We start from the raw sequence: 13,770 nt of genomic DNA, 5'->3' as shown, positions 1-13,770 counted from the left end.
ATTCAAACACAATTTCAGGGTATGAAACTATAACCCATTGCCCACATCTTACAGAAAACCCAATTCGATTTGCTTCAGTGGTCAAAGAGAAATGAGGATTTTTGTAGAGCATGTCAGGAATCCCTTCCCTCCAAGTTCTGTCTGTTGTGTTTACACATTAATATGCAGTTCCAAGAGCATACAAGTGCTAAACTTGGAAGAATCAGACTCATGACATGCTTTACAGCAATTTACATTTCTCTTTGACCGCTTAACCAAATTGAATGGGGTTTTCTGCAAAATAGAGCTAAGATGGTATATTTTAAGACCCTGAAGTAGCATTTAGACTGTTTAATCATATTGGATGTTATCAATGCAAAAATCCGGTTGTAATTTTTTTTTGACATACTGTATATTTACGTATTCACACATGCATAATATCGCACATACACAACATTACACACAATAGTGATTGTACACATCATCACACATGAGGCCCACATGTACACACACGCGGATACCACCAGACACAAATCTTACAAGATTGTCTTTGGTAGCAGCACCACCGTCTACGTTCAGTGTTTCACAAGGAAGCAATGCTCGCATCAGGAAACTGCTCGATAGAGTTGCTTTTTTTTTTTCAAAAATAAGGCATACAAACATCACGTTCCTTAAGAAAAGAAAAACAAGAGAACCCAGATTTATGAATAAGTTTAACAGTTATACACTAAAAACCTACATGTATTTTGGTGTTGCTGACTGTTGCCATTCAACACATGTGTGTGTTTGTGTGCATGTGTGTGTGTGTTGTGTGTGTATATATATATATATATATATATATATATATATATATATATATATATATATATATAATACTATATACGTGTGTGTGTGCGCGCGCGCGTGCGTGTGTGTGTGTGTGCAGGTGTATATGTATGTATGTATGTGTCGTAGTCAAATCAAAATTTCAAAATCACCTCTCGAAGTAGATGGTAGTAAACTACAATGGAGATTGGGAGCAGTAGACTACTTTAGAAGCATTCTGGGCCTCTATGCAAATTCGACTGTACGCCTATAAGAAGTAAAAATGACATCCGGGGCCGTTTCATAAAACTTGTTATCAGTGACAACTGCCACATTTCTATGACAAATTTGCTCTCAGCCAATCAGATGCAAGGATTTCAGTAGCTTGTCACATCTATGACAATTTGTCACTGATGACAAGTTTTATGAAACGGGCCCCCGGTTGCTTTTAGTGAATCCTCCCGAGAATTCGAGACGAGAGCTTTGAATCTTTGAAGATTCTTTGAAATTATGATAGAAACGAACACAAGTCCATTGCTTGAACAAACACAAAACTCTGATATCCACAGTGAGAGTATATTATGTCATCGTCACATAACACTTCATCTCCTCCCCCCCCCCCCCCGTGTTTGTAAGCTGTTGCCCTTAATGCCATTGAATCTCAAAATAGTCATAACTTAAGATGAGAGAATGTGATAATTGGAATGGATATCGCAAAGGAAGAGAACACGTTTTACATTCTACGTATCTCACCTGGTGAGACGGGTGAGAGAAAAATAGTCATCTCAAGCCGGTTTATCGAGATTATCATGCCAACCGGGTACCTGGAGGTGAGATGAGCAGGGAAGAGTTAACATAGTTATGCACCGTGTCCGTCTCATGTCATTTAACCATCTCGAGGGAGTTTAATCAGCTACTGCTTCAAGCAAAGAAGATGCTCGAAAGATTATGATCGCAGGATCTGAGTGGAGTAGTCCGTTGACTCCGAGAAGGGTTGCGTGATTGTGTCTGTCCGTGTGTGTGTATGTGTGTGTATATTTGTGTGCAAAAGAGAACTATATAAGAGCAGAGACAAACATGATTAGAAAGATGATGGTGAATGCCAGCGACTCGGATATGCGAGTACTTGAGGGTTAACAACATCGGTCACTAACCCCGCGGAAGGTGAGAGGCAGGTCGCTGCTACAGGTAGCTAGGGAACTATAATGCAATCCAGACAGATATCAGATGTAAGATACACGGATAATGCACGTATTAGTTCGTATAAAATTTGTGTGCTCTTCACAAACCTGAAACCTCGAGATACGAACGAGGAGATTTAATCGTTTAGGTTCATTAAAGATGCATAAATGAGTTACATTTTCCCCTCTGAGAGTCATATCATAGGTTTGTTATGAAAAAAAAAAGGGAAGAAGAACAAGAACAAGAAGAAAAGATAAATGCTATCCGATTCGTCGCCAATCAAACTTGAATGGCATTGTATTCAGATGATATTCTTTTATACAAATCCAAACAACCAGAGCTTCACTGTTTTGTTTTTTCTGTAACTCCGTCATATAAGGGAAACGAAGCGTTCGGGAGACTTCTGGCAATACGAACTTATCATTACACTTCTGCGCACAGTTGATTTTCTTGTCAACGTCATGTTGCACCGTACGTGACACCGAAACGATCTGCTTTATCATTTCGGCGCGATTAGCAGAATCGTTACAGGATGAGCAGAACGTTCGAAAGGCGCTCCTGATAAGATCATTCGTATCCAAGCGTGCAATTCTATCTTCATTTTAGTGGGGAAAAAATCGCTTCATGTTTAGATTAATGAGTCTATTCTTTGCACATGGAGGTATACAATATTGAGGAACAAGCATGCATCCTGGTTATGCACATCTCAGCAATGGCTGGCGCACATGAGATGAACATTTCTATACAATCTACATACAGGTCCGTATGTATGTATGTAGGTCCGCGAGTTATTCTATTAGAAGCCGAACAATTGTGGTGATTGTTCTCGAAAATTAGATTTCATACGAGCATGCAAGCCATGCCTTTTTTTTACCTGACAGTGAAGTGCACGGACTACAACACGCATTGTCGTATTTGTGAGCAAGTAATTGAACTATCTCACCGTCTTGTGACTGCTACTGAAACATATATACCACTGGTATTCTGGTGCCGTATTTGATGCCGATGGTAATGTTCTATGAATAGACTTATTCAGTGATAACCTTGTTATTATAGAATTGGACCTCATGGAGGAACAGTGTTGCTCTAAAATATGGTAGAGCTATGGGACAGTCAAACATACTTTGTATACCATTGCTGTATAATGATACAATCATGTATTTTTTTTTTTAAGTGCAATACCCTGTGAATATGTGATGCACTTACAGTGTCTTACAATGTGATTGTGCAGATTATATACAAGGAAATAAAAACAAATAAATAAAAAGGCAAACGAAGAAAAAGACAAAATAAGAAAACAGGAGACGTAAGACTAATCCAGAGACATAGTATCACTAGAATATTCACGTAACCATTAGTTTAAAGAAATTCAAATCACTCGATCACAATGGTAACACAGACGTGGCTTATCACTTTGGCGCCATGAACTACGTATGGAGGGGAAATCCCGGTACAAAGACGACAAGTGTAAATGTAATTGATGTTAAGTGTAAATGCGTACGCCACATCGCCACATAGACTGATGTAAAGGCATTTTCCTCTAAATCGATATACCAAATATCGCATGGTATATAGAACAAAAGACTCGTATCGTCGACACACGGATGGAATAACGATGTGGTTTCTACACGCCTCAGATTGTGACGTCACGCATTTCGTCAATCGCATTATCCCATAATCACGTGACTATATGGGCAGGTGCAACCTTCATTGAGTTTGATAGTTGTTTGCTGAAACAGCACGTAGCTGACACTAAGAAAGCAATAAAGTTATTCCATTCATTTTTGTCTGTCAGGTCGTGTGGTGAACATTATTCATATCAAAACATTAGAATTACAAGGAAATAACCCCAAACATTCTAAGTGGTAAGTACAAGTGTATTTTGAATATCTTGTGCTTTCTCTGCGTTCACAAGGAAAACATTAATGAAATAATGAAAAAAGTTATTATCCATGCCGTATTGAAATGTTAATATCTAATGATGATATAGAATTGTTATAACAATTAAAGACGACAACAGTAATTGACAATTATAACGACAAGAATGATAATGCTACTACTAAAGTAACTGTTATGATAATGATGACAATGGTATCATTTACCTAAAGTGGTCTTTTTTAATGCTCCAAGGACTCCTCTCCTATACAGGACCCTGCCAACGTCATCAACCCAACATTACCTGCATGGTACGCATTTGTAATTTGTACACTTGCCTGAAGCAGGAACTCGTAAGAACTTCTTTACTAAGCCCAAAGAGCACTTGGAAGGATTCTAAGTCTGGCAGGACGTCCGTTTAAAAGTCAAGCGTCTATATACCGATATGCACATCATGCTCGTGCATGTATAGCTAAAAGACATCACTGCTATATGGCAGGAAAATCAGTGTCATTACGTATGTAGCGAGAGAGTGAACAGTGAGATTTAGATAATGATACAGGTGTGCCTAACCTATGGTTAAAAAAAAAGAATACAGAGTATAACGTGTGTGTGTGTGTGTGTGTGTGTGTGTGTGTCCGTGTCTGCGTGTGCGTGTGTGTGTATGTATGTGTGTGCTTGTGTGTGTGTGTGTGTGTGTGTGTGTGAGGGAGAGAGGAAAAGAGAGAGAGAGGGAGCGAGCTTTGGTTGAGAAGAAGAAGCAAGAGAAGGGCAGCGATATTGGAAACCTTGATGACATGATATGAATTATGCACCAGTCCATGATGGCAACAACACGTGTTTGAGCACCTGAGATGTACCGCCTTTCATCTCACGGCCCCACCGACCTTCCGGTGATTAGGGCTTGAAAAGTGTGCTAACATGTCTCTTGACCATTGATTAAAGGCGTTGGGTTTAACGACATGAAATAGTAACTCATTTTCTTCTTTCCTTTTCATTTTCTTCCTTTTTTTTTGCACATTCTTTTCTGTCTACGTTATCTTATTCTTCTTCTTCTCTTTTCTGTTTCTCTCATTGTTGTAAGCTGTTCATCGTTGTCATTTTTTCTTACCCAGAGACCCACATTATCGCAAACACAGTCTCTTGATTGGGCTTCTCCATTTTTCGCAGAATATCAAGAGTGTGTGTGGCTGTGTGAGTGTGTGTTTAGGTAATTATAGATATGAACATGTTAGGGGGGTTATATCATTCGAATGTACGTACGATTTCAAGTATTGAGTTGTCTATTCTGTTGGAAAAAAAATGAAGCGTTTGAATGGTTTATTGAACTGATTTGAATTGAATGGAATTCGTGACGTCAAATAAGTATCGGAATCTACGAGGTTTGGTTTCTTGTTTTTTGTTGTTTTGACCTATAACTTCAATGTCTGCACGTCTTTGTTCACCGGGTAACACTTAAAAATAGTAGGAAAGAATGGGGGAAGTAGGAGAACAAAATTGTGCATTCTGTTGGTTAGCAAGAGGTAAGAGAGAGAGAGAAAAAAAAGACATTTTAAATGAGAGAAGGGAGAAGAACACGCGGAATCTGTTTTCCCCCTTCTTTTCATCACTGTATATTATACCCTCCCACCTTCCACTGTCCCTCGGTTTTGTCAAAGTGATCTGATTTAGCTGAGTTGCAATGTCCTAGCCAAGAAATAGTGCCAATTTCACGCGCTAACAATAATCGGTGTTAAATTCAAAATGAAATTTCATTCAAAATTGCGTTTGCCCAAAGAGAGGTCAAATTCTACAATTACGAAATGCAATACATCGGTTATGACAAACAAACAACAATATAGCACACTTTACAGCGTACAAAGGCAAGAAAGCTATTGCACACACAAACACGCAAACACACACACACAAATATATATAGTATATATATATATATATATATATATATATATATATATATATATATGTATATATGTGTGTGCGTGCGTGCGTGTGTGTGTATGTATGTGTGTATAATAACTTTAAATAGATACATCTACATGTACATGATAGGATATGTTTTATTTCACCCTATCTTTGTTATCTACAACTAACAGCGTGCGTGGTTATGCGGTTATTCGATCTTTGATTCGATATGAATGCTGCGTTATCGAGAGGGTTATTATGTGCGGTGTAAGGAAACCCCTGATTTAGCCCGGAGAGCTAGTAATTTATGATATCGATACAGCCGCAGTAGATGTTTTATTAATAGCAGCACTCTAAACTTGACCGTGAGGATAGAGAGGGTGATATGTTCGTTGAATATTGTAAAGACGAATGGTCTTTGTTTTCTGCCCTTCTCGTGGATGGCTAACAACTATAATTAGAAGCGTTGTAAGACAGAGTATTTCCCTTTTTTAGAACTTTGTTTTGTACCCTTGAATATAATATTCACGCGAGAAACCGAAATCACGAGCATGAAGTTGCTTGAGCTCATTACGGGTGTTTTTGCAGCGGACACAAAAAGAGGTTTTAATGCTATTTACATTTCTCTATAATCTCTGCTTCCTTTTCAAGATACTATTATCAACATCATGTTCAGCATCATGAATTCTCGCATCATTATTACTATTTGATACTAAAAATAACATCAACGTATCGACAACACTCGTAATTGTTTCATCATTGCCGCTCCTTCAGTTTTTGTATTGTCGCATAATCACAGTACAGCACGTTTGCCACACACGATTGTAGTGTAAGTTTGTCTTGTGTGTAAATAATAATGACGGGCGAACCCACATTACAAGTTGCCAAATAAAAATGTTATAAGACCATTTTAATAGAGCTAATCTGCTTACATTTCCGCCACACTTGAAATGCTTAACAAAAAAAAAAAGGAAAAAAAAGAAAATGCAATCCTTTGACCTAAGCGACCAGATGATAACTAAATTTCCTTGCTTGTGACAACCCCTGTATGACGCTAAAATGTGGTTCGTCAGAGTTGCATACGATTAAAGCGTATTATGTATCTGAATGTGACAGATTTCGCTGAAACATTGTCATGTCGATGTGCGCCATGTTCCCGTTAAGCCCTACGGTGTCACGTGGTCGTATTTCATAGGAAAGTGGCAGGCGCCCCGAGGCGTTGATTGAATTTTGTGCATCCGAAATGGAGGGATTCATAACAATATAATTATTCCACACGGCGTTGCAGTCCTCTTTGTATCCGGCTTAAGGTGTTATGCCGTATCAGTTTAGCGGTTCTCTTTCACAAAGCTGTCATGGCTTAAGGTCGTAAGATTGGCCTTTGATCTCCATATGTCTCATTTTTTCTTATTTATGATGCATGGGTAAGATCAGTGCAGCATGAATATCATGACATGTTGCTAGGAGTCGGAGGGATAGCGCTAGACTGCAAAGCGCGTGTCTACGGTGGTCAGTGCGGCAAAGTATGCACGCCGGCATTAAGGTATAGAAACTGTGTTGTGATTATGCTATAGTTTGCGTGTGTGTTGCTGTTGTTGTTTCAAGGTTTTGCAGAATGGAACTGTGTTCTCTTTGGATCGAAATATTGCGATATTACAATGACATAAACCATATTACATCATAAGAAATAACATGATGAATATAACGTTAAAAGTATAATCTTCACATCGCATATAGAAAAGGTAGTTCGAATTACAGAATAAAACCTTTACAGATGGTTGGATGTTTTGTGATTGGATGAACATTACACGATAATTGATGTTTTCATTACACATTTTTGTCGTGAAAGACAGTTATGATTTGTATATGAATTACACTGAATATCATTTACTTCAACGTCGTGGTGCATTCCCTGTTGTGTATTATTCTAAACTATACACATGTATGAAAATGCAGGAATTATAATTAACCGTTATGCATATCCTTTATTCTAGTATATAATAAAACGTTGCATATGCATTGAATATTCTCTTCCGCCAAGACATGCACACACATAGTTACATAATACACCTAGACACACACAAACACACACACACACACACAAACACACACACATACACACATACGAAGAATCATGAGTGGAAACATCCACATCTCGAAAAGATAATTGTGATTTCCCGCGCATCTTTCGTTTTAATTCCCCGAAATTTTAAGCAAGATGGAGCAATGTAAAGGATCCGTTGCAACGTCCCACCACCCCCCTCCAAAAAAAAAAAAGAGAGAGAAAAAAGTAAACATCTCTCATCACTAGTATAAAATACGTGGCCGTGGCGTGATACGAAGGGCGTCGAAAACTTGATTCCCTTGATGGATGCGTGATCGACCGCGAGCTGATCGAGGCACGCGTCCGCGGGGAGCGTTGGAGGGTCAGTCACGCTCACAGAGGGCTTAGGGGTGTCCAAACTTATTTGTTCATCATGATCTGATACTGTGGGCCCAGATACAATCAGCTCTAGTGTGGAAAGTCCATTTCCAACCAAGGGGATAAATACCGTGAACAGACATAGTATTGTATATAGAATGGGCGATGTGATACACACGATAGCAACAAGCATTGGATCTTTTGTTCAATAATAATAATAATAAAAAAATCATAATCAATACAAAGACCGAGGCCTTGTCAACCTCCAAAAATATATAGGCCTATATTCATATCGGCCGCCATTTTCCTGTGGACTGTAGTATTCGCGTTCAATCAATATTGTAACTTTCGTATCAGCATTCAAGTTACCTTGCTTTCATACAAGTTAGCATTGATATAAAAAGCGACAACAAACTGATATTGCTGAGCATTTCCTGCACGTTGAAAACATCACCATTTTCCTATAGGATAACATCAAATCAGTCGGAGGTTTTTTAAAGCACTTGTAACTGAATAAAATAGACTTCACAGTGTAACACATTAAGGTTTGAAACGGCCCTTTAGCTGAAATTAAGGGTGTACAGATTGCTAGATTGATCCACTATTGCGGACTGTGTGTCATACGTAATTTCTTATGATGAAGAGATATTTGCAGATTTGATTGTTTTTGTCGTCCCCCCCCCCTTTTTTTTAACCCTTGATACTACGCCTCCTTCCCTGTGTAGCACGCACCCTCCCACACCCCTTCGCGCCACCCCTCCAAAACCTTCCATTGGTGCTGATAACCATCGACCTTTGCGTGACAGTCGTCTGGAGAAAACGTGTGGTTAATGGATTATCATGCCCAAGTCTCCTGCTTTTCCCTCAACTTTTCGAAGAGCATTTTTTCTCTCTCCCTCTCTTTATATCCCTCATTGCCAGTTCCCACCCTACCCCTCATAACAACGACGGCTGATCGATGTGTGTCAGTCCCACGCGTGACAAACCTCACGTCACCTACTTCATTCGGTCGAAAGTCGTCATAGACTTTTGCTTATTACGGCTGGGAGAAGTGTCGCGAATGTACAGCGCCGCCCGCTACCACTCCCTCATCTTCGTTAAAGGTAGTGGTTCCGACTCTTCGTGTGGAGATCAACATGGTCTTTAGAGCCTCTCCGATTATCGCACAGACTGTTCAAGCGATCTGTCTCAGGCGATTTGTAAGCATTTGGGATTTTGTGTTTTCGTGTTAATGGTTGTGAATAAAACTGTTTATTGAACAGTATACCCTTCAAACAAACAATCACAGATTTCGTAAATTCATGATTCAACAAAATATTTCGGGGGAGGGGCACAGAAAAAAAAATAATGCGACACACTATGTGTCTGACTTTTGGCAGAAGACCCACTGCTATTATTGTAATAAACCACTGCTTAACACCTCTATTTATACCACCGCCTTAAAAAGCAGGTCGGAGTTGAACACAACGTCCGCCATTCGTCTTTATGTCAATTTTACCGCTGTTGCCACATCTACGTAAGATATCAAGGGGGGGGGGATAGTTTTTCCGATGCAAGCTGCTGTTTATTTGTTGAACGCTTTGGAATCCCGGTCAGTGTAACTCCGGGCTGCGGTGTTTCTTCGTCTTATTAGCAATTCCAGAGGATCTATACGTAAACATTATTTCCGGTCTGGCACAACGGAAAAGGGACACATAACGCAACAGTAATTGGACTTTTATTTTACCCCTTCATTGATTACCTGTTTTTGATAATCTTCGTTGATTCATCGGTTTTTCAACTTTTATTTTAGGCCAGTTCAAATCGTCATGAGTAACACTGCAAAATTAACTATAGTTTAATTACAAGTGAAGCCTCTCCTGCGATCCTGTTTTTGAATCCCTTTTTTGTTTCATCTGTTTTTCAATCTCTTCATTAATTCATCTACAACCGTCACTGATTTACCTGTCTTGAATCCATTACTTGATTCCTCAGAATTTAGTACCTTCATTGATTCATCTGTTTTTGAAAACTTTCTTTGATTAATCGTTTTTAATGCCGTTATTGATTCATATGCGGTGTATTTTAATTCAGTCATTAAATTAATCTGGGTTTTTTTCATCACTTCTTTGGTTTGCCTTTCTTGAATCCTTTCATTGATCCATCTTTTTTATCCCTTCATTGTACCATGTTGTGTAATCCTTTTATTGATTCATCTCAAGTCTTTTTTTATCCCTTCATCGATTCATATGTGTTGAAAAGAATGTACAAAGACTCATTTTTCTGGGTCTCTCTCGCCTGTTTCCATAGTGATTAGTGCACTATGGCATTATTAAGCTATTTAGTATACTCTGGAGACATTTACTTACTTTACAGGGTGCGCCTAAACTCACAAGAGGTGCGACGGTTATATAGAAAACGTGAGATAGAAAACATGAGAATATTAAACACAGGTTTAGAATTCCATAAAATACTTTAAGGATCTTTGTTTAACATCGACAGATTGGCCATCGTGATAGTTTTCTGTCACGGTTGAATATAATCTTTCTTTCTTTTTTCAGAATCTCATTCCCGAAGTTACGCTTCTCGTTTTGAGCCACACGCGACCGTAACCGTATACTATACGCTATAGTATACTATCTAAAATTACTACATTATTAGCAAATGTTGTTGGTCCTTTTAAAATAATTAACATTGAAGCAATTATCACATGTGGAAACTTTCCCTCAATTATCTAAATTCCAGTTGCTGCTTTTATTTTCTTTTTCGTGTAGATCAAAGTGAATGACTGAAATTTTATGTGTGATATAATTTAACTTTCATTGCGTTTACTCCAACAAAGCATTTTGTTTGTAAAACAATACAGAGAAGAAATTACCTTTGGAACAGTATTCTGCTGTTTTCGGTCATCTCGAACCTCGTCTACTATCTAGTACAGTATTGATGTGTATTCGAGCAAGGTAAACGAGTATACTACAAACTCCTCTGGTTGTGAAAAAGTTCTTGTTAGAAAAACTACATTGGACTTTACAAGTCTTTTAAGAATAAAAACGGATGACAAGGGAAGTTTTGTCCTTTCCTACTTTTTGCAGTAACCCCCTCGTTATCTGTCCACAATCGATGAATGTGCGATTGCATTTCGGATGGGAATATGTGCTTACCCGTTAGTAGTATGTGCCTGTTGATGTCTATTCTCCCAATTCATCCAATTTCAAGACGTGGTTTGGGAGAGGGTTAAAAATCGGTAAACAAAATAAAACGGGGAAATGACTTGCGAATTCTCAAATAGCTCAAATAATCTCGAAAACAAGTTCTGAACAGAGAATTGTGTTCCTTTGCTTTATATCCCATAAAGTAGCCGATAGAAAATCGTTTCCTCGTAAAAACAAGAGAACAAAAAATGAGAGAAAAAGAACCGTGTATTGACGTGGTTCTCACGCGTTACACCAGGATGAAATTAATCTCATCTAATCAATCTTATGATACCAGGAGTGCGTGTTCCGCATCCCCGACGCGCCCCGCGGGCTGTTCTTGCATCTCGTTGGTAACGCATCGCACAGGGGAAGTATAGCCTCCATGATACCCCATTTTCAACTCGAGAAAATAACGCCCGGTAATTATTTCAATCTATCTTCGTTTAGATTCGAGTGGCGGATGCAGTATTCTTCCTCGCACAGCGAATTATTGGCAGCGTGTACTACATGATAGGCTGGCGTCTGGACAGTATTACGGGTGCATGGTCAAGGAATGGCTTGCATCTGGAGGTGCGAAATTGACACATGAAGAAAAGGAAATAAAAAGTCAAATGGGCAAAAATGGCCATTGCAGGTACTGGAAGTGGACATGCCGTGTATTAAAATCTATGACTAGTCTTCACTCTTCGGTGACAAGGGGTTTATTTTCCTGCTGTCGAGATAGCCCTGTTTCCTATCATCATTTTCATCATTGGTCTAGTATCACACCACACACATACGCGCGCGCACGCACGCACACGCACACACACATACACACAAGCCGTGCGATTAATTTTTGTATAATATAACAAGGGAATATTCCACATGATGTCAACAGTAGGCCTACTATACAATGGACGTATTGGTGCTGGTATCAGTAATATCACTGTAATTGCTGTAGTCGTATAGCGATTATGAGGCCCTACTAGCAAATGACGGCGATAAAGATATTATTAATGTACACAACTACCCATCTTTAAGAAGTACGAGTCTACTAGTCGTCTTTCATTGATAGAGAACGCCTCACATTACTTGCCTTAGTATTTATTCAGCAATTACTTGAGTTTCTTTATTTTTGTCTCAAGAAATGAGAAGGTAGGAATTATGACTATGGACTGAGGACAGGATTCCTTCCTTGGTGCGCCAGAAGAGAGAGAGAGAGAGAGAGAGAGAGAGAGAGGGAGAGAGGGGGGGGGATTTCGAAAGCAAATAAAGATTTAAGTGGTCACGGGCAACCTTGGAGATTTAAAATATCATTTTTTTTTTCATCTTTGGTTCTTTTTGCATTGCTATGTCAACCGCATGAGAGAGTTGCTCTTAAATGTCGCTATTTTTCACATACTTTTCATATGCCACTAGTGGATGGAATCTCCAACGCCGTTTTTGGCGGGAAACAGCCCAGTTCATTGTATCGGTGAATTCTTTCTTTAAAGAGACGTCGCTCGGGTCTTAACGTCGCATTGAGATTTGCCTCTGATGTAAACTGCGATTGATGGATCTACGCTGGTAAGACGAGACGTATTTACGAGAGTGACCTCGTCGTAGACTTGTAACACTATTCAACGCGCGGCCGAATCGAACCAGCCGAAACTCAACTAAGCAAACACCGGTGTCTTTGGGGCGTAAGTCACGTACACTCAAGGGCTACGTCGCCGTTGTTCTTTACGGAACATGGTGTATTGGTGATGACCTCAAGTTTTCTGCTTTTGTCGGTTGTTTCTTTTTTTTTTTCTCTCTCTCTCTTTCTTTTTCTGCTTGTCTACGCTACTGGTCAATGTGAATGTACATAATAGTCATGGCCTCATTACGTGTCACGAGTCGCCATGGATCGAGAAAGCATGTAGGCCCTATACGAATGTGTGAGGTTTTGGTGTTGTTTTTTTTTTTTCGGGGGGGGGGGTTAGGGCCTTGGTCTTAGCACTACTATTGCTATGATACTACTACCTACTTTACTAAAACTATGTCCTACGACTAACTACTGTTCTACAAGTTTATTGCGTGACGTGAGGCAATAGACCGTTCTATCCTTAGCCTTTTTCAATCCGCTGTTTGTATTCAGTGTGTGTGAGCAAGCATGGAATACGAAGTATGTATCATCAGTTGAGGTTATTGGCGTTAAGTGTTCAGGCTACCTTTAATAATAAGTGCTATCTCTCGGGAAAGTTGACATGGAAGGCCTGCACAAGGCGGCCAAGAACGCTGCCTCGGGCACTCTGTCATAAAATGAAATGGAATTCAAAGCGCGTATTAAAGGGAAACTAGACCAAACCACAAAAAGTATTCATGGGAATTATATAGACCTACACCAAGGTGCTTTCCGAAGCTCCTTGCCTACTCGTTTTAATGTATCATACTGCATAATGACCTATGAATATCTTATTTGTGTGTGAACCT

Source organism: Diadema setosum, chromosome 1, assembly GCF_964275005.1.
Source record: "Diadema setosum chromosome 1, eeDiaSeto1, whole genome shotgun sequence".
In the NCBI taxonomy this organism is placed as follows: domain Eukaryota; kingdom Metazoa; phylum Echinodermata; class Echinoidea; order Diadematoida; family Diadematidae; genus Diadema; species Diadema setosum.
This window is presented reverse-complemented; position numbering follows the sequence as displayed.